Genomic DNA, 20810 nt, shown 5'->3' with positions numbered 1-20810 from the left:
GAGATAGAGTGTCCACCGGAATCCCAGACCCAAGCCCTGATCTCCGCGGGTGTGTCAGCCCAAAAACGGAGTCAAGCGCGCGCGGCTGCCAATCTATTAAGAACCAGAGGCTGGTGGGTTTAAGATCCCGGCTGCTCCCCGGAAATGGGTGCAGCCCAGAGCGCAGGGAGAGGCTTTGTAGAAAGCCGGGCTAGGCCCTGAGGGCTCACTAGGACCACCACTCAGTGAAGCTCCACCTCACCGTGAACGTTCGTTCTTGGATCTCCCGGGCAGGTTTGCGACCACCGCTTCCACCTTTGGAACGTCTTAGTCCTACTGGTCTGTTTCTTTGTCACTGCCTACCAAAGGCTCTGTCAACAGTTTCTGGCATCTCTGGCCACTAGATCCCCGAACAGCGTTCACGATGAATATGTGCAGAGTGCGTCAGGGGTAGAGAGAATGCTACATTTGCATTCCACAAATAAATGGGGAAAGAGGATAAGAGAGTATCTCTGCACGCGGAGCTGCCTCAGGCCACTTGTGTAACGTCAGGCATCTCATTTTAATTCTCCTGCCCTCAGTTTCCTCATCTACAATATGGGATATAAGAGTAGCAATGTCTCCTGTGTAAAAATTTAACTACTGGAAAAACCTTGGAACACTACCTGGCACATAGTAAGTGCTTGAAACAAGTTCACTCTAATGGTTATCATTATGGCTGTGGGGTGTGTGTGTGTGTGTGTGTGTGTGTGTGTGTGTGTGTGTGTTGGGATCCTCTTTCCAGTGCATGGTGCCTGTGTAGGTCTGGGCTTGTTGGAGAAGTCTTTATAAGTGAGTGAACTTATAAAGTCAGCTGAGATTCCTTTGTGTATTTGATGTGTGCTTTCCCTGAGGATGGGGGATGCCGTGTGTGCTCTGAGTATGAGCTTGATTCATAGGTAATGTCTGTGTATGTGAACATAGTCTCTACAGTGTGTGTTGGGTATAGAAAAAGGAAGTACACCCCATCAGGTGGCTTCCCCGTGGGGGCCCCTGGCCCAGGTCAGGCTCCCACCACAGGTCTTGCTCACCCTGCCAGGAGCAAGTAAATCAATCAGGGGTGCCAGTGGCCAGGAGGAGGCAGCTCCAAGCAAAATCCTAGACTCAACCTTTAACCCTCTCTTGCCCAGAGAAAGATCCCCTTCCTGACCAGGAAACCCAGTCCTCTGAGACTCTACCCAGAAGGAGCCTTTGGCAGAAGTTGGCCTCTTCCATGCCAGGAAGTCAAGTGAAGGACAATATTTGTTCTGCACCCACCAGTGCAAAGCCTGTGTTGTTAACTGCTTAGGCTTTCCAGCAGTGTCACCAGGTAGGTTGTGTTAAAACCATTTGTTCCAGGGGGAACTGAGTTACAGGGCCACAGCCACAGGGCAAGTCAGAGCTGGCAGTGAACTCAGGTCTGTCTGGATGCCCCTTCTCTCTCTCTCTCTCTCTCTCTCTCTCTCTCTCTCTCTCTCTCTCTTTCTTTCTTTTTCTTTTTTTTTCTTTCTTTCTTTTTTTTTATACTTGGGATTGAACCCAGGGGCACTTAACCACTGAGCCACATCCCCAGCCCCCACCTTTTTAATATTTTATTTAGAGACAGAGTCTCCCTGAGTTGCTTGGGGCCTCACTAAGTTGCTGAGGCTGGCTTTGAACTCACAACCCTCCTGCCTCAGCTTCCTGAGCTGCTGGGATTACAGGTGTGTGTACCACCGTGCTGGCTTCCTTGGTTTTTTATCACTGGGCCACTAATGACCCACTTGAGTGTGGCTTTATCACTCACACCTTCACTTCTCTACGGCTGTAAAACCAGTTTCATGGTCCCTCCATGTGGGTCTCCTGGGTCACAACCACCCCCAGAAGTCTAGCGCTAGGGTGGGAGAAAATCATACCTGCCATGCACGGCCACAGGGCACCTTCAATCTGGCCCTGCCCTGGTTCTTTGCCTCCTAGCTTCAGAGTACCCTATCCTTATTGGGATCGCTGCACAAGCTCCAAAACTAACACCAGCTATGACCCTCCTCCTAGAAAGGTTTCAGGAGCACAGAGACGTCTCCCTGGATTCTTTCTTCCCTAATCTCCCTCACTCCACCACTACTGCCTAAAACTGTTCACAAGGGCTGGGGGTGTGGCTCAATGGTGGAGCACTTGCCTAGCATGTGTGAGACACTGGGTTTGATGTTCAGCGCCACATAAAAATAAATAAATAAACACAACTAAAAAGAAAAAAATGAACTGTTCACAATTCCTCCCAAAGAAGATTTAGTGTACAAAGATCCCAGCAGGTGGGGGTGGGGGGCCTGGTGGAAAGCAGGTGGTCATTCACAGGCCACTAATGGCAGCTCCTAGCCTCAAAACAAGACCCATAGGGGAAAAGAAGACAGGAAAGTTCTCAGCCAGGGAATCAGGGGCTGGAAGAAAATTTCCAAAACAGGACAGATGACCCAAAACATACCAACTTTTATTATTTTATCTGTTTGCTGAGTCAGTCTTCCCATCCTTTCCCCCTCCCTTCTCCTTATTCTTATTTCCTTCTAGAATTCTGGAACCAGGAAACTGAGAGACACTTTGGAGATTCTTTCAGCCCCAATACAGCAATGGCAATGTTAAACCAACAAGGAGGTCTTTCTAAAGCACAGGGCCCATGTGACTGCACAGGTTACATTTCTGTGAAAGAAGTATTGAGGAAGGTTCTAAATCTTAGCAGCTCCTAAGTCAATAAACCAATAACTCATACCAATACAATTAGTAAGAGGATGGAGACCCAAACCCACACCCCACATCAGTTCACGAGATGAGTTATGAACTGGTGGTCCTTGCATCTGTCCAAATGGACATGATTTTGTCTGTCGTTTTTTTCATAGTGGGCAGACACAGGCCAAGGTTGCCCAGGTTATTCTATATTAAAACGAATAAGCCCATAAGCCACAGTGCTCTTGTCCTTGGGCAAGTCAGTGGTGAGGGGACCGATGTGAGAGGCAGATAAAAGTACCACATGGAGTCTTACAGAAAGAAGAAACAAATGAACCCTTTAAAAAAAAATACACGGAGAGTCTTTGTTTCCTCCCAAATCACACCCTGAAGGTAGCTGCAGGAACTGCCTCCCCAGTCCTAGATCCTGGGAGAGGAGTGGGCTGTGGGGAGGAGGGGTGCCTGTTGGCTTTGGGGAAAGTTGCATTTCCCCCCTCTTTCCAGAAGGGGGAACACAGCCAGCTCTGCTTGCCCAGGGCTCTGGAGTTTTTTGTCTCTTTTTAGCCAGCCTGCAGCCTCTAGGCCTGCCTGCCTTTTAGTGTTCTGTTTTCTTCTAGAAGCACCTCTCCCCTAGCCAAGATCCAGGTACTGGGTAAAATGAGAAGGAAGTGGAGGGAAGAAAGAAGAGAGAGATTGAGATCCAAAAGGAATGGATGCACTAAACCAGGATTGGATGGTGATTGTGCAGAGTGGCCAGCATCTTGCCAAATGATCCAGGTTTAGTGTTAGGGTCCTGTTTGTCCCTTTAACAGTATCTACATCCAAACTAGAGGAGCTGTACACTGTCAGAGCTCAGTCTGACTTGGTGCTAATGATGCTTATTTTTCAATTAATTTCCCCAGCAGGAAAACGGAATATTGTTCTAAGCTCCTTCATCCTGCATAAATGTATGTGGATTTAGGTTTTGCAGACTTTGGGGGCTTGTTTGAGTCTCTTTGCCCACCATGGATGCTTGCCCATATGATGCTAAAATAAATGAAGATTGATTGATCATATCATCTTCAACATGAGACTATCTCATAATAAAGTTATTGTCCTTTTAAAGGTTTAAAAAGATGTCTTCTATTCTTTCCAACATACATTTGTAAGAAATTAAATATGTGTGGGTTTTTTTCTCATAACAAGGACCGTAGATTCTTGTCTCATTTGCTTATTCATTATCTTGTAACGAAACAGGAGATGTAAATTTCATAACGTTTGGCACTAGCCGAAGCAGCAATTTTTCAAAAGAACTACGATGGATTCTCTTTCACTGAAAAACATCTTGTGGAGGTTTGATTTATCAGTAAATTCCAAAAATAGATAATAACATGAGATAATAGAATCTAGGTTGTCACCTCCTGTCCGATGGGATTATCCCAGGTCTGATCATGGGCAGATTGTGATTAATGTGATTGGGGATGGGGCATTAGTCCTCTGCAGGAGAGAATCCAGTCAGATTGTCATCTGCTCTGAATGTGTAATCGGTTTGGAGGCAGTAGAAAAGCAGCTTGTACCAGATTTTGCCACATCACTGCAATGAGGTCTATTTTGATCAGCTTGAGTTATGGACAATATAAATTATTTATGGCTGCTTTGGACATGCCTCACACTTGTAAAGACCTTCAGAACAAAGTAATAATGCTCCTCTGGTTGTTGTAGGAATCTCATTCTGCTAAATGTCGGCACCCACATCTTGTAAAGTGCAAGAAGGAGAAGAGATTGATGGCCGGGAGGTTCATCACCCACTGAACATCACAAGAGTCAAAGGGTTGCAGGAGGCTGGGTAGGCGAGGCCAAGCGGTGTGTGAAGAATGGGAAGGAGACCCAGACTCAGCACAGGCAATGAATGGTGAGGCTCAGACAGCTGGGTGTGGGGAAGACCTCCTCACACTAGACAGGCTTCTTGAGGGAGGTGGGATTTGATCTGTGCCTTTAAGGCTGAAAAAGCATCAGATGTGGCTTGCAAGTGTAGAGGGAGAGGGTTGGTAGCCAAGGGCAAATGTACAAATGTCCTGGTCAGCAGGGAGGGAAAAGGAAAGTGCTGTTATGTTCCTTCCGTGCAACCCCACTTCGTGCTGGGCACTGGCTAGGACTGCGTGCATCTCATTCAGTCTGCACATGTCAGATGAGTGCTTTGGGGTAAAAGAAAGCCCAGCTAAAACTGGCATAAGCAGAAAATGAGCTTGCTCAAACAAGCACAGAGCTAGGAGCAGCCCTGGAGTTGGGGGGACAACCATGTGATCAATTCTTAGTTCCTCTGCTTTACCGTCCACAGTCTCAGCTTCATTCTAAGGACTGTTCTTATTTGTGCTTGCAAAATGACTACCAAAATATCTAGGTGCATATGTCTCTTTGTCTGTGAGAGAAGCTGGTATCTTTGCAGAACCCTCTCCTCATCAAAAAACCCTTTTCTGTTCCCTTGGCCCAAATTAGCTTACTTCTGCCCATTCTGGAACCAAACACTGTCAAGGAATTTGGGATTCCCAATTGAGTTAGACTAATGAGCAAAGGCACAAACCAGTGAATACTGATAAATATTTAAGAACTTAGCCGGACATAGTGATGCCTGCCTGTAATGTCAGTGGCTCAGGGAGGCTGAGGCAGGAAGATTTCGAATTTAAAGCTAACCTCAGCAAAAGCAAGGCCCTAAGCAACTTAGTGAGACCCTGTCTCAAAATAAAATATGGAAAAGGGCTGGGGAGCTGGGGCTGTATTTCAGTGGCAGAGAACTTGCCTAGCATGTGTGAGGCACTGGGTTCGATCCTTAGCACCACATACAAATAAATAAAATAAAGCCATTCTGTCCATCTACAACTACAAAATTTAAGACTGGTTCTCTAGGAAAAAACTTGTCATGGATGTTTTCCAAACTTGGCCCACTTATGGTTGCATAAGTGTATAAAAAGTAAATATATTTCCTATAGCTTAGCATAAACAATTATAAAAAATAAACTAGAATTAGTATATTCCAAATAAAAATATTTAAAATTCTGTTATCAATTCAACAAGAAAGGTGTAAGTCTTCATGAAGAAAACAGTCTTGACTAAAGCTACATAAAGGAAAGCAAATACACAATCGTGCCACATTCTTTAGAAGGGTGGGGTTGCTTCTGCCCCAAATAACCTATAAAAGCATAAATCTATAAGTATAAATCAGTGTAGCACAAATATAATTAAATTGCCAATGGAATTTTACAAAATAATTCCAAAGACAAGGTGAAAGAAAAAATGTGTGAAAATAGTAAGGGATGTTTATAAAAGAAGAGAAATGAAAGGTGATTTTCCCCTTGAGATATTCAAATTCATTGTGAAGTTCTAATAATGAAAATAGTTTGACAGCAAAGCAGACCTGATAGATTTAAGGTAGCAGATTGAAATGGCAAAAATAGGCTTTTGATTTCCTAGTAATTAACTGGAAAAGTAGATGATTTTTTGGTGTGTGTTTGTTTCTTTTTCCAGTCTGGGGATGGAATCCAGGGCCTCTCACATGCCAGGCAAGTGCTCTGCCCCTGATCTAGCTACATCTCCAGCCTGGCAGATACTGTTGATACATTTGAAGAAAATTAAAGTTGGACTTCCCTGCACCCACCATTGACCAACATCTGCTTCACATGAATTGAAGATTCAAAGTAATGATAAAGCCACAGAGGTACTAGGTACAAATGCACGTAATTCTCCCTATAACCTCAGGATGAAAATGGGTCTTCCAAGTGGTACTACAAAAGGCAGCTCTGGTTGGAGAGACACAGGGGCTTGACCACAGTGCAATAGCTGTTTGTTGTTGATGATAGACTAAGGGAATGAGACCCTTAAAAAAAAACTCACTATGTTAAAAATTCAAATACCAATAAGAAAATTATGAACATTAACAATAACAACAACAACAACAACAAAACAGGAGCTGAGGTTGTGGCTCAGTGGTAGAGCACTTGCCTGGCATGGGTGAGGCCCTGGGTTTGATCCTCAGCACCACATAAAAATAAATAAATAAATAAACAAATAAATAATAAAATAAAAATTAAATCCTTAAAAAAAGGGGGTGTGTGTGGCATGTAGCTCAGTGGTAGAGCACTTGCCTGGCATGTGCAAGGCTCCAGGTTCAATCTCCAGCACCCCTCTTAACAAAAAATGGGCTGGAAAGAAGAAAAAAAAATCTGATCAATAACACATGGAAAACTGTAGTCTTGTAAGTGGTATTAGATATTTATTCTGCATTACAAATCTCTGCAAATTGTGACTTAAAACTACATGCATTCACTATCTCATAGACTCTGTAAGTCAGAAGGCTGAGCCTGGCTGCTGGGTGTGCTCAGATCCAGCCTGAGGTCCAGGGCAGCCAAGTTCATTCTCATATGGAGCCTTGATGGGAAGAATCCCAAGCCCCAAGCTCCTTCAGATTGGTGACAGAATCTTTTTTTTTTTTTTCAGCTTCATTTCATGATAGTTTGCTTCTTCAAAGGTAGGGAGAGGGAGAAGGGGGAAGGAGTGAGGAAGGCAGGAAGGGAGGGAGGGTTGGGGTGGGGGAGAGAGATTCTACTGCTTGAGTGTCTGAGTTCTTTGGAAGAGCTTGCCTGAGGCCCACCTAGGAAAATCTCCCTTTTGATTAATTCAATGTTAACTGATTAGGGACCTTAATTATATTTGCAAATTCCTTTCACTTCACTTTTGCCATATTCTACTCATTAGAAACAAGTCACAGGCATTCAAGGGGAGGTATTATACAAGGGCATGACTCATTGGAGGGCCACTTTATGTGTGTCTACTACATTAATAATCAATGAAAAGCCAATTAAAGCCCCATGAATTGCCATGTTTGGTTTCTCACATTAGCAAAAGTTTAGGAAAAAAAAAAAAAAGAAAATCTGAAAATTCCCAGTGTTGGCGCAGTATAGGAAAACTGGTCCTCTGATAGCCTATTGGAGGGAGTGTCAAACTGTCTAGCATCCTGAAAGCAGTTTGACCAAATTTGCCAAAGTCTTCACATGAATCTCTTTGACCCAACAAAACTTCTGCTAAAAATTATCCCAAGGAAGTACTTATGGATAATCGATGTAAAGATTTAACCACACAGCTATACACTGAAATTTTACTTATAATATCTAAAACAAAAAGGGAAATAAAAATAAACAGAAGAGGGGTTGGGGCTGGGGCTGGGGCTCAGTGGTAGAGTGCTCGCCTAGCATGTGTGAGACACTGGGTTTGATCCTCAGCACCACATAAAAATAAATAAATAAATGTTCACCTACAACTAAAAAAAAAAAATTAAAAATGAACCCTAAATCGTTAAAAAAAAATGTGGTACTCTCATACAATAGAAGTGCACTGACTCACACTATTTTAGAATTCAGGCTCTCCTGAAGGCTTCATCTGGGCTGAATTTGGGAACCACTGGGGTAGACTCCTAAGGAGAGTCCTTGAAATCCCTTTTCTGAACACTGAGAACGGAGCTATGAATAAGACAGATATGATTCCTGCCCTTTCTCAGGGAGGAAAAGACTCTGGGACAAGTGTCTTTCATGAAATCCATGAGAAAAGAGATGACATCTCCCCTTCACCCTCCACAGCACTAGAAGAGGAGAGCAAACTCAGCAAAGACCTACCAAACCACGAAGTCTCTAGGTGCCCTCAAAAGGCCAGCCAAGGGCATTAGCGGGAAAGCAGCCATCCAGTGGAACTTCGGCTGATATCTCTTGGGCACTTGCAAGGCTCTTCAGGATCAGAGAAAGTTCTGGTATCCATTTCTGTCCATGGGTATATTGGAAAGATATGCATGTTTTATTAAGCCCAGAATAAGACTTCAATATTTATATATAAATCTCAAACTTCCCTTCAGCATTAGGAAGGCTAGCAAGAAGCAAGGTTAATTTGATAATGTAGGCAAATCCCTTTGCCATTAATCCCATGAATCATATATGTCTCCTCTAAGAGTCTGAAATATTAATATTTTAGCACAAGCAAAGTATCAGGAAAGTAAAATCTCACTAATTGGAACAAACTGGGAAAAGTCAAAGTACATTCTAGAAGATTTTAAATTCAAGGTCACCTTTTTATATAGTACGTGCATGTTTATATGAACTTTACGTTGAAAGTAAAGTTAACAAAGTGAACAGGTCCTTTTCAGATAGAGGTCTTACCTTAGCTGTGTTCACATTGAACTTAGGAGCTCAGGAGTTTCAAAGCTTATTTGTTAGTATGCTTCTAGGTGCAACCAGTGTCTGAAAGAACTGTTTTGGAAAAACCACCCTTGCACAACTGTGGACTACAACAGCCTACTTAGTACATCTTTTTCTCCCAGACAATTATAATGGTTGTTGTCACTTCACTGGGATCCTTAGTACACATTCTCAGCTTCTAAGCCCAAAATTTCAGAGTGCTCTAACTTTAATGATCACATCTGGGGTTGGCGGGGGTTTCCTACTTTCCCAAGCACTTGGATCATGGCTGTGCCTTTAATTACCAAGAACTCCCTTTAGGAAGATTTTTTTTTCTTTCTCTTGGGGAGAAAATTTCTCTTTCTGGAATACCTACGATGGACCTCTAGAGTGAAAGCCCTTGAGGGCAAGTACTATATCTATATTCCTGGACCTAGAAGAGGCCTTACACACAATAAGTGCCCGGTAAATGGTTGTTGAATTAATGCTATCCAGCTATCCCTGAAGTGGGCCTTAAAAATGGGTGGTAGCCAGGTTCCAAAGTGGCCCCTAGTGATCCCTGATTCCTGCCATTTCCCCCGAGGGTAGTTATCTTCTACACTGTGCCAACACTGAATAATGTGATTGATCAACAGAATATGGCAACGGTGTTGGCATCTCATTACTGAGTTTAGGTGAGAGAAGGCTGAAGCCCCCTCCTCCACTACTTCGGAGAGAAGCCCTATATAGAGGTTCTTGGTGAGCAACAGCAGCCTCCTGCCCATAGCCACAAGTGAACCTGGAAGCAAATCTTACAGTCCCATTTCAGTCTCCAGAGACCACAGCCCTGGCCACTGCTTTGAATGCAGCTTCATGAGGCCACTGCTTTGAATGCAGCTTCATGAGAGACCCTGAGCCCCAGAACCACCCAGCTCAGCTACTCAATGATTCCTGAACCCCAGAAATGACATAAGGTAGTGAATGTTGTTTCAAGCTGCTAATTTTGCCTTCCTCATAGAATCCCACATGTTTCTTCCTCATGAGGAAGGCACTGGCCTCCCTCATCTACCAAGGAGGACTCAGGATCAGTGCAACAAAGATGCTTGTGTGAAACATCTCAGTTAAACCCCAAAATAAAAGAAAATGGATACAAACCCAGATCCCACACCTGTTGTCTCTCAGAGAACAAAATCATCACATTTCTCTTGCTCAAATAATCTTTCCCTTAAGTCTGTCACTCTGTTATCGTCTGGAATTTCAACATCTGGTAATAATAAGAGTAGTGATTATTAAAAATATACCAAGGGAAGCTGTTTGCATAACCCAGAAATGTTCGAGGTTTCATGGTCATGATTTTCAAGTAGAGAAATGACAACACATGGGAAGGAACAGATATGTTGAAAAGAGAATCTGAAAGCAGCACGGTTAGAATCATCTGTGAGTGTTTTTAGCACAAAGAAAGAAATCCTGTTGGCAGACATTGCTAAGAAGGTAGGTCCATTTTCATGTGCTGTACATAGAAAGGCAAAATGTCTTGCAAGATAATTGCTTGTTTGAGAACACAAAGGAGCATGGAAAATCTGAAGCAGGTTTCAGGAATATGGGCCTGTTTCTCCCCAGCCCACACTGAAATGGTGCAGGGGGACCACCCAGATGCAGTACTCTGGGGTCTCATCTCCACCAGCTTCCAAACATTCAGTAAAGACACTGGCTCTGCTGTGCAAACAGAGCTTCCAGACAAATCCCTGAGCCTCCTTCCTATCCAGAACTTCTGCAGCAGCCACAGGAAGTGGAACTGGAGCCATCCGGATGGATGGCACCAAGAACTGAAGGAGGCTGAGTGTGTCCCAGTGGCCCTTGTTCACGGAGCCCTGAAGCACTGGTGAGTGGAGATCAGCATGTGAGATGGCTACAAGATCTTTGTCAGATGACTACTTAAATTACTGGCTTTTCAAATAATTTTAATTTTTTTTAAGGATGGAAAATAAATGAGAGGACTTAAAACCTTTCTTCATTCTCACAGTGTTTGCCTGTGTTTCATAATATAAAATTCACAAGGATGCAATATATATATATACTTTTTTTAAACTTACTTATTTGGTACTGGGAATTGAAGCCAAAGGCACTCTACCGCTGAGCTATATCTCCACCCCTTTTTATTTTTTATTTTGAGACAGGGTCTCACTAAGTCGTCCAAGCAGGGCTCAAACTTGTAATCCTCCTGCCTCAGCCTTTCTATTAGCTGGGATTACAGATGTGCACCACCGGAACTGAAATTTACCCATTTAAAGTGCATGATTCAAGGGGTTTTTGTTTGCTTGTTTTGCATATTCTCAGAGCTGTGCCACTATAACCACAATTAATTTGGGGACATTTTCATGGTCTCTGAAAGAAAGCCCATACCTGTAAGCAGTCGTTTTCCATTCCTCTCTCCCTGGTCTCAGCCCCAAGCAACACTGTTGTACTTTCCACCTCATGGATTTGCCTATTCTGGACAATTCACATGAATGGATCATGCAACACAGTATGTGGTCTCTTGTGACTACTTTCTTTCATCTACCATAATGTTTTCAGGGTTCATCTTAGCTGTACCATGTGCCAGTACCTGAATTTATTAATGAATGATATTACATGGTATGGACGTACCACATTTTCTTTTTCAGTTTATCAATTGATGGACATTTGGGTTATCTTACTTTTCTGGCTATTATGAATAATGCTGTATGAACATTCATGTACACATTTTTTTTACATGTGGGGCTCAAACCTAGGGCCTTACAAATGTTAAGGAAGGGCTCTGACACTGAGTTATGGTCCCAGCCCCCATGTACAAGTTTTTAATGGGTCATACATTTTCATTTCTCTTAGGCGAATACTTAGGGATGGAATTGCTGAGTCATATGACAACTCAGTGTTCAGCATTTTGAGGAACTGCTGGACTATTTACCAAGCCAGCTGTACCATTTATGAGGGTTCCTACCAGCAATGTGATGGGTACCAGTTTCTCTAGATCCACATCAGTACTCTGTTGGGAAGGGGATGGGGCTACGGCGACGGGGTGTGATAGCTAGAAGGTATGAGGCTTCTTTTTAGTTGATGCAAGTGCTCAAAAGCTGTGATGGATTATACAATGGATTGTACAATATATGAATAAACATTGATTTGCATATATTAAATTAGTGAATTGTAGGGTATGTGAATTATATCTCAAGACAGCTATTGATGAAAACAATCAAACAAACAAAAACAGCAAATGCCAGAGGAATGAGGAAGAAGGAGAAATAAGTGCAGGCCAGGCAGTCAGAGAAGGCTTCTCAGGTAAAATGCCCCTCAGTTTACCCATGCATTCATTTGCTCATTCACAAGGACACATTGAGTACTTACCTGTGCCATGTGCCACATAGTATTTTAGGAGCCACGTCTACAACAGTGAGCAGAACAAAGTCCTTGCCTTGAAAAATAAAGCATAATAAAGAAATGGACAAAATAGGGAAGAGGTTAGATAAAGTGGTAAAGCCTCCTCTCCTAGGAGGTAGTAGCTAAGCTGAGACCTGAAGGAAGAGTGGGAGCCAGCCACAGAGAAGACCAGAAGGAAACGCATTCCAAACAGAAGGAATAGCAAATGCCAAGGCCCCAAGGCAGAACCATGCTTATGCATTGGAGGATGAGTGAGAGAAGGAGATCGGTTGGAAAGCCAGGGGCCAGATCAAGCTGGGATTTGAAGCCCTGGCAGGAGCTTGGGATCCTGCCCCCCGCCGCTGCCCCCAGCACAATGGGAGGGTTTTGAGAGGAGATGGTGTAAGGTGATTTATGTTTTAAGAGGATAATTATTTGTTTTGAAGCATATAGCCTGAGAAGGTAAGACTGAGGCTCAGTGCCCAGTTAAGAGGCTACTGTCGTCGTCCTAGTGACAGGGGATGGTGGCTTGGTCTTGGTAGAAGCAGAAAGCTAGAGCTAACAGGATTTGCCAGTGGAGTGAATGTAGGATCTGGGTCAGACTTAAAAATAAAATACTTACATTTATACTTCTCTCTACATTCTGGTTGTAAGTCATATAAGCAGAGGTTTCAAACTGGTGACCTGATATGTGTGTTCGAGTGACTGTGTTTTAGTCGGTTTTATTGAAACGAAACTTAATTACATCTAATAACATTCATTAATTTTTAAATCAGCAGTCTGGAGTTTTGATAAAGGTACACAGCTGTTGATGTACCAAAATCATGACGTAGAACATTTTTATCTCTCTAGAAAGTTCCCTTATGCCCATTTGCCATCAACCCCTTCCTTTCACGCCAGCTCGTGGCAACCACTGGTCTGCTTTCTGTCCCTCCAGTTTTAAGAATGTCATAGAAATGGAGTCGTATGTCTTTGTAGTCTGGCTTGTTACCATAGTGCTTCTGAGATCCATCCATATTGTTGCATGGATCAGGAGCATGGGCTTTTTTATGTTATACAGTGTAATACAACAGACCATAGATTTATTGATCAGTTAACAGGTATTTAGATTTTTTCCAATTTTCAGGTATGATAAAGTCAGCTGCTATAAACATCTGAGTATAATTTCAATCTAGGGCTACTGCTAAGCCATCCAACCCATGTGTGTTAGGACAGTCAGAATATTCAACTTCTATTTCTGACCAAAATTCAGAGAACTGACAATTGTCCATGAGAGTGAATGAAGTGTCCACCATTGACCCCGTGACACAATAACACACAATAGATTCAAAATATTTTCAGCATAGTACCTGGTGATGAACATGATGAATAACTGTAGGCTTTACATACATTATGTTTTCACAGCTTTCAAAGTTGTCCTTTTCTACTGCATACATATTATTGGCACCATCTGTTGATAGTATATCTTAGACGATTCCCCTCTTCAGGTTACACTGACTCAGTGTTGTCTCAACTTCTTTGAAAATATCCCATCGTTCCATTCAGACTCCTCACAAAGGCCAAGCATACAATCACTTTAAGCCTGGCCTTAGAATCTTTGAATAAACAGTATTCAAATAATAACAGTTATATCAGACAGTAATTCTACTCAACTAATATTGAGTAGAATTGGTAATATCTGTGAACTCATCCAAAGCCAAGGAAAACTGCTTGAAATAATTTGCTTGCTTTACAATTGATGATAGATGTTGTTCCCATGTCCTCCCCTCTTCTCACATAAAACCTCCTAGTATTAAAAAAGTTAATTTTCTCAGGACACATTTTTTTTCAGCTGCTATATTCAAACAGTTTTATCAGCTCACTATTAGTAAAATGACTCTCCTTGTTGAACAGATGAGGTGCTTGGAAACCTACTTTGGTTGCATTTTCTTTTCTTTTTTCTTTTTTTGGTACTGGGGATTGAACCCAGGGGCACTATATTACTGAGCCATATCCCCAGACCTTTTTTAAAAAATTATTTATTTTTTTAGTTGTAGATGGACACAGTATCTTTATTTATTTATTTTTATGTGGTTCTGAGTATCCCAGTGCCTCACATGTGCCAGGCAGGTATTCTACCACTAAGCTACAGCCCTAGCCCCCACCCCAGACCATTTTATTTTTTATTTTGAGATGGTGTCTTGCTAAGTTGCTTAGAGCCTTGCTAAATTGCTGAGGCTGGCCTTGAACTTGTGATGCTCCTATCTCAGTCTCCAGAGTCACTAGAATTACAGGCATGTGCCACCATGCCCAGCCATCTTCATCTTTATTCTTTACATTTATGAAGAAATTCTGATATAATGAGATAATCTATTTTAAATGTCTCACATAAGATAACATGTTCTACTTAAAATTTTCCAATTTTTCTGAAGGCTGCTCTCCTGAAAGTTGGGAATGTGTGGTAAGAGGTTAGTTTGTTAATGTACACATATATTCTTTCGGCATCACTGCACAATAATTTGTGCCACTCAATAACAGAATAATTCATGTTCCATTGGATTATTGTTCAGGCCTGTGTATGGGCCCAGCTTCTCCCTCTGCCCAGTTCTGCTTTCATCACATTTCTCACACAAGGGTGGATCCTAAGGGCATACCTTAATAATTATCTTGTATCTAAATTTGTCTCAAAGTCTGCTTCCAAAAGAAGCAAGAGTACATGAGCAGTCTGGAAGGGCAAGTGATAAGATGGGTTTGGGAACTATATTACTCTTTGCCAGATGAGCACCAAGGACTCCATCACGGCTGGTATCTGGACCACAGCTTCTAGCATAAGGTGGTGGTCCAATTGTTACAATTAATTGGTGGTGGTTTGAGATGGAATGCTCATGAAAGGGAATATACTGGACATTTGAGAAATATGGGTGAGATAGTAACTACAAGGACAATGGCATTGGGTGGCAACTGCTAACCTCCACAAGGATGCCCTAGGAAAATAATACAAAAGACTAGGAATGATTAACAGGTAAATGAGAGCCATGTATAAAAGCTGGAGGACCTCCTTGGCAGCAAACAATGAGGTGAACTTCAAGTATTTGAACTTTAAGGATCATTTCCCATTTAATTCACCAGTGTTGTTCCTGCAGAAATCGGACTGAAGCTGGAACATGATAGTAGACCTGTAAAGTACACAATCTCACACAAGTGGTAGCTGTGTGGCAGCCACCACACCAATTCTGGTATCTTTACTATCCTTACTATAGCAGGTGAACATGGTCTCAAGTACATTTTATGTGGGCAATGATTTGGCAAATGGGTTCTTTTCTATCCCTGTGAGAAAAGTGGATCCAAACCAATGTGCATTCACATGGAACAAAAACAGTATACATTTACAGTTTTGCCCCAGGGCCATTATCAACTTTCAGCATCTGTCATAACATGGCCTAAAGAGATCTGGACCATCTGGACACAGTGCAGAACATCACAATGATCCATTACATGGCTGACATCACACTCCGTCTGATGGACAAAAAATGGCTCGCACACCAGAGGTCTTGAACTGTCACATGTATTTCATAGGGTGGGAGATAAATCCTATAAATGTTATGGACCTGTTATATAAATAAGATGCTTAGGGGTCCAGAGTCGGGGCATGCCAGAATATCCCATCCAAAGAAAAAGACAAATTAAATTGGGCATGGTGGTATATGACTGGAATCCCAGTGACTGGGGAGGCTGAGGCAGAAGGATCACAAGTTTGAGGCAAGCCTCAGAAACTTAAGAGAAGCCCTAAGCAACTTAGTGAGACCCTGTCTCAAAATTAAAAAATAAAAAGGACTGGTGATGTGACTTAGTGTAAAGCACCTCTGAGTTCAATCCCATTATGCTCCCCTACAAAAGAGTACCTATTTAGGGTGGGTATTTCCCACAATAAAGAAGAAGCATATCACGGAAGATAGCTGAAAAGACCTTAAAGAAACACAAGGAAAGGATAGGGCACAGGTACTTTTCAGAATAACAAAGTTGAAGTCAAACCCACTATGATACCCCTTGAGAGCTCATGGCTATGCAGCTTCTAGGTCCTTATGATAGGCTAGGAGCTGGCAGAGGGTATAATAGCATTGGTGAGGAGCTGGTTTTGAGACGATGAGGCAATATGCCTGTGGTGGAGGGTAGGGAGGCTATGATGACTATGGTGGCTATAATATGGGGTCTGATAGATTTGGAAGAGACATCAGTTACTGCTTCTCAGGAATGTCTGATCATTTTTCCAGAGCACCACAGGGCATTCTGTATATATGAGGGGTTTGCCTTACAGAGCCACTGAGAATGATATTTACAATTTTTGTCTCACCTCTTAACCCCATGAGGGTACACATTGAAATTGGACCAGATGGCAGAGTAACTGGTGAGGCAGATGTTGAATTTGCTACTCATTAAGATGCTGTGGCAGTTATGGCAAAAGATAAAGCTAATATGCAACACAGATATGTGGAGCTCTTTTTGAATTCTACTGCAGAACAAGTGGAGGGGCTTATGATCACAGCTATGTGGAAGTCGTTTTGAATTCTAGAGCAGGGGTAAGTGGTGGTGCTTATGGTAGCCAAATGATGGGAGGAATGGTCTTACCCAATCAGTCTAGTTATGGGGGTCCTGCTAGCCAGCAGGTGAATGGTGTTTATAAGGTGGCTATGGTGGTCAGAGTAGTATGAGTGGCCATGACCAAGTTCTGCAGAAAACTCCAGTGACTATCAGTCGAACCTTGCGTAGGGAGAGAAAGAGCACTGAACAGCTACTACAGAAATAAAAGCTGTGCATTTATGGGAGCTGAAGAGAAGGGGAGGGATGTCTAGAATATCCAGTATGATTGGTAAGTGGGAAATAAAATGATTCTGATCACTCTTGGTCAACTTTCTTTCTCCTCTTTAAAGAAAACAAACAAAGTTAAGGTTTAACAGTTTCGTATTACACACTTGTGATTCATGCTTACTGTAAAGTGGAAGTCAAGATTGTTTTAAAACTTTTAAGTTTTCATTAGTTTTGAACACTGAAACATTCATCTAGGATGTAATAGCAAAGTTCATAACTGTTAGAACAACTTCCAGCTTTCCTCAAGTTAGTGATGTTGTAGGAGTATATCTAAGCAGCAAGCATATTTAGGTTAAAGCAGTTTCACTTATGTTGAAACTGCTTTAAATGAAACTGCTTTAACCTAAATATGCTTAGGGCGGGTTTTGTAGCTCAGTGGTAGAGTGCTTGCCTAGTATGTGTGAGGCCCTGGGTTCGATTCTCAGCTCCACATATAAATAAAATAAAGGTCCATTGACAACTAAAAAAATATTTTAAAAAAATGTTGGCCTTATACCACAATACATTGAAAACTTTAGCTGCGTGTTGAGAAACATGGTCTTCTGTAAAACTCAAATATAGGAGCTGTGTCTGTGACTCAAAGTGAAAATATTTGACATGTTTATTAATTCTAGCTTTTGATTTAATATCCTGGAAGGCATGTGAGTGTACACTTTCATTTTATTTTAAGATCTAAGACAATTTTGATCTGTAATACCAATACTTAGGAGTTTGGTCATGTCGTTTGTATGATATTCTGAGGCTTTCATTTAAATCTTTCCTTGTATTACAAGTTCCATTTAGATGTATTGTACCAAGTGAAACTTGTTAAATAAATCCTCCTTTTAAAAACTGGGGAAAAAAGAAGGAAGCATAATGCCCGATAAGTTTCTTTGGGTTTTGGACACAGTATATGCCACCTACAAATACTGCCCCAGACCATATGCCAGGTGACATGAAAGGCCACTAGCTGTAAGTGGAGCTCAGAGCAGAAGAGGTTTACAGCAGGTCCAGACTACAGTGCAGGCAGTCCTGCTACTTGGCCATTTGTGTTTGCATAGTGTTATCAGTGGCATAAAAAGGTGTTGTGTAGACTTTATGGCAAGCTCTGCCTGGTAAACTACAACACAGGCCCCCATGGGATTAGAGCTAGGTCATGCCATCTGCAGCAGAGATTTATGTTCTTTTGAAGAAAAAAATGTTGTGCTTGTGTGCTATTGGGTCTGCTTATGGGAAATCAAGTGACCACATGTCAGGTATTATCTGTAATAATCTGGGTTCCATTAAACCCAGATCATAATATCAGACAGGCAGCAACAATCCAGGGTAGGATGGAACTGGTACATCTGCGACTGAGCACAACCAGGACCAGAGGGCACACACATGTTCATGAGCTGGCATCCTAGACCCCATGACCGCTGCTATACCAGCCCCTCTCCCCAAGTTCCCACTTATGGCTATATGCAGGATACATTACAACCAGCTGACAAGAGAAGGAAAAATCCCATATGTGGCTTATGGGGGTTCTGCTCAGAATGGGATTTCAAATTGAAAATGGAGGGCAAGTGCTCTGTAGCCTCACATAAAGGCAGGGTTGAAAGAGAATGGTGAAGGAAAAATTTGAACGGGCAGGGCTTCAGGAGGGGCACTTGATCATCCACTTTGTGTGGACAGAGAGGTGCCCCAAGTTTACAATGCATATGAGCTCAGGGACAGTGATGAAAGGCCTCCTTGGCTAGCTAGGGGCCTAGAAGCAGAAAGATTTGAAGACTGAGGACAAGGAGACCTGGGATAGAAGCATGAGGTTGAATGTTAACACCCACCATAAAGCCGCCATGGAAGAGGTACCAAGAAGTCAAGAAGACAAAAATGTCCTGGCCACTTGATCTTGGCTAGCCTTTGTTATCAGCCACCTAGTGCAGACACTAAGGGCACATACATAAAATGACCACGGTGGCAGAAACAGTCTCCCTAACAGCATGGGCTGCCACTTATAGAGGCTAATCTAACTACTGCTGCTGATTGAACCCCACTGTAGACCAACTGGCCCTATGGGGGGCAAGTTGAGTATACTGAACCCCTTCCACCTTGGAAGAGCCATGATTCATCCTGTGGGGATTGACATATATTCTAGGTACTGTTTAATTTTCCTGCTCACAGAACCTTAGTATCACTGAGAAAGAATCAAGTATATATTTACCAGCACTGGATCTCACATAACAATTTACTGCAATGGTGGTGCAGAAATGAGTCTAGGATTCCCTAAGCATTCTACCATTTAGATATTCCTGGCACCTAAGTAGATATTCTGAGGTAGGTATTGGAATGGCCTGCTGAGAACCCAATTGTGGCAGTGGCTTGGTGACAGTACTTTACAAGGATGAGGATGCCATGTACATTTTTTTTTGTGGGGGGGTACTGGGGATTGAACTTGGGGGCACTCGGCCACTGAGACATATCCCCAGGCCTATTTTGTATTTTATTTAGGAACAGAGTTGTTTAGCACCTCACTTTTGCTGAGACTGGCTTTGAAATCTCGATCCTCTTGCCTCACCCTTCCAAGCTGCTGGGATTACAGACATGAGCCGGCACCTGGTGCCATGTACATCTTGAATCAAAGATGATGCTCTGACTTTGGGACCTGCTGGGCTAAAGGTCTTTGTATCCAAAGGAGGGATCGTCCACCAGATGACTCAGCAAGAGTCCTCTTGAGCTACAAGCTATAGATGACACCTGGGCACTTTGTGAACCCTATTTGCAGGAACCAGAAGTCAAGAAGAGTCATCAACATCTTGGCCAAGATGGATTCACTTTTAGCACTCTCTTGCCCAATCATGACAACAGAGAGGCAAGTGAAGTATAGCAATCCTAGTTTGAGAAGTGCCTGGTGGTCATCAAGGGACCACAAATCTCCAGAGTACAAGGCATCAGGTAAACCAGAACCCGGTGGAGATACTAGCAGAGAGAAGGGCATTCAGAATGGATGACAAGGAAGGAGACAATGAGCACCAGTGGTGGTGATCCCCAAATAACTGCAGCAGCTGGGGCTATAGTTTGTCCCAATAACCTTCCTCTTCAATTTCCAGCAAGAGTCCTAGAGGAGCTGCTCCTAAAATTGCCTGGGTGAAGCCAGTCTTCAAAGGCTGGCTGTGGCGACTCTTCCAGCTCTTTTTCTTCTTTTCTGTCTGGACAAACATTTCTACAAATGCTCGCTGAACAGCCACAAATAAGAGGCAGCTAATGGAAACTATGCATCCTGCCACCAAGACAGCACATAACTGAGTGAGAAAACACACACGTAAACATCTATGGGGAAAATCCTCTAACATCAATATTTTCATACACACATTTCTCTGGTACTTGACCTGCACGCACATTCCATACCCTTCCAAGGTCCCTGGGGAGCATCTCATGTGTGCCCAGAGCAAGTTTGGTCAGTTGTTACAGACTTTAGCTATTTTCTGTCTCTTCCTTTGCTCTGTCCTGCTCTGCCCGGAACCATCAAGTCCCATGGGCATTGTGCCTCTGCTGGGCAAGGCTGCTGCTGCTGATTCACTGGAGCCTGGGAAGTGCCAAAGCTGCCCGGTGGGGTAGGGGTGGGGAAGCTTCTCTCCCCTTTTGTGTTTTGCTTTGTCATGGGTGGGGAGACAGAGAAGAAGGTTAATTCATATCTCAATTTTTAAAAACATAGTTTTAAATAAAATCTTTCTTTCTTTCTCCACCCCT

The 20810-nt window shown here is 42.7% G+C and overlaps 1 pseudogene across 1 annotated transcript; it reads left to right on the top strand.

Annotated features, from left to right (window-relative positions):
* Positions 1–16197: 16197 nt before the first annotated feature.
* On the top strand, positions 16198–17006 carry LOC308646921 (heterogeneous nuclear ribonucleoprotein H2-like; annotated as a pseudogene). The gene has a single exon. The product of its transcript is annotated as a heterogeneous nuclear ribonucleoprotein H2-like (transcript).
* Positions 17007–20810: the final 3804 nt, after the last annotated feature.

Source organism: Spermophilus citellus (genome assembly GCF_964194105.1).
Source record: "Spermophilus citellus genome assembly, chromosome: 4".
NCBI lineage: Eukaryota > Metazoa > Chordata > Mammalia > Rodentia > Sciuridae > Spermophilus > Spermophilus citellus.
The sequence above is the reverse complement of the archived record's forward strand: the minus strand, read 5'-3'. Positions and strand labels throughout refer to the sequence as shown.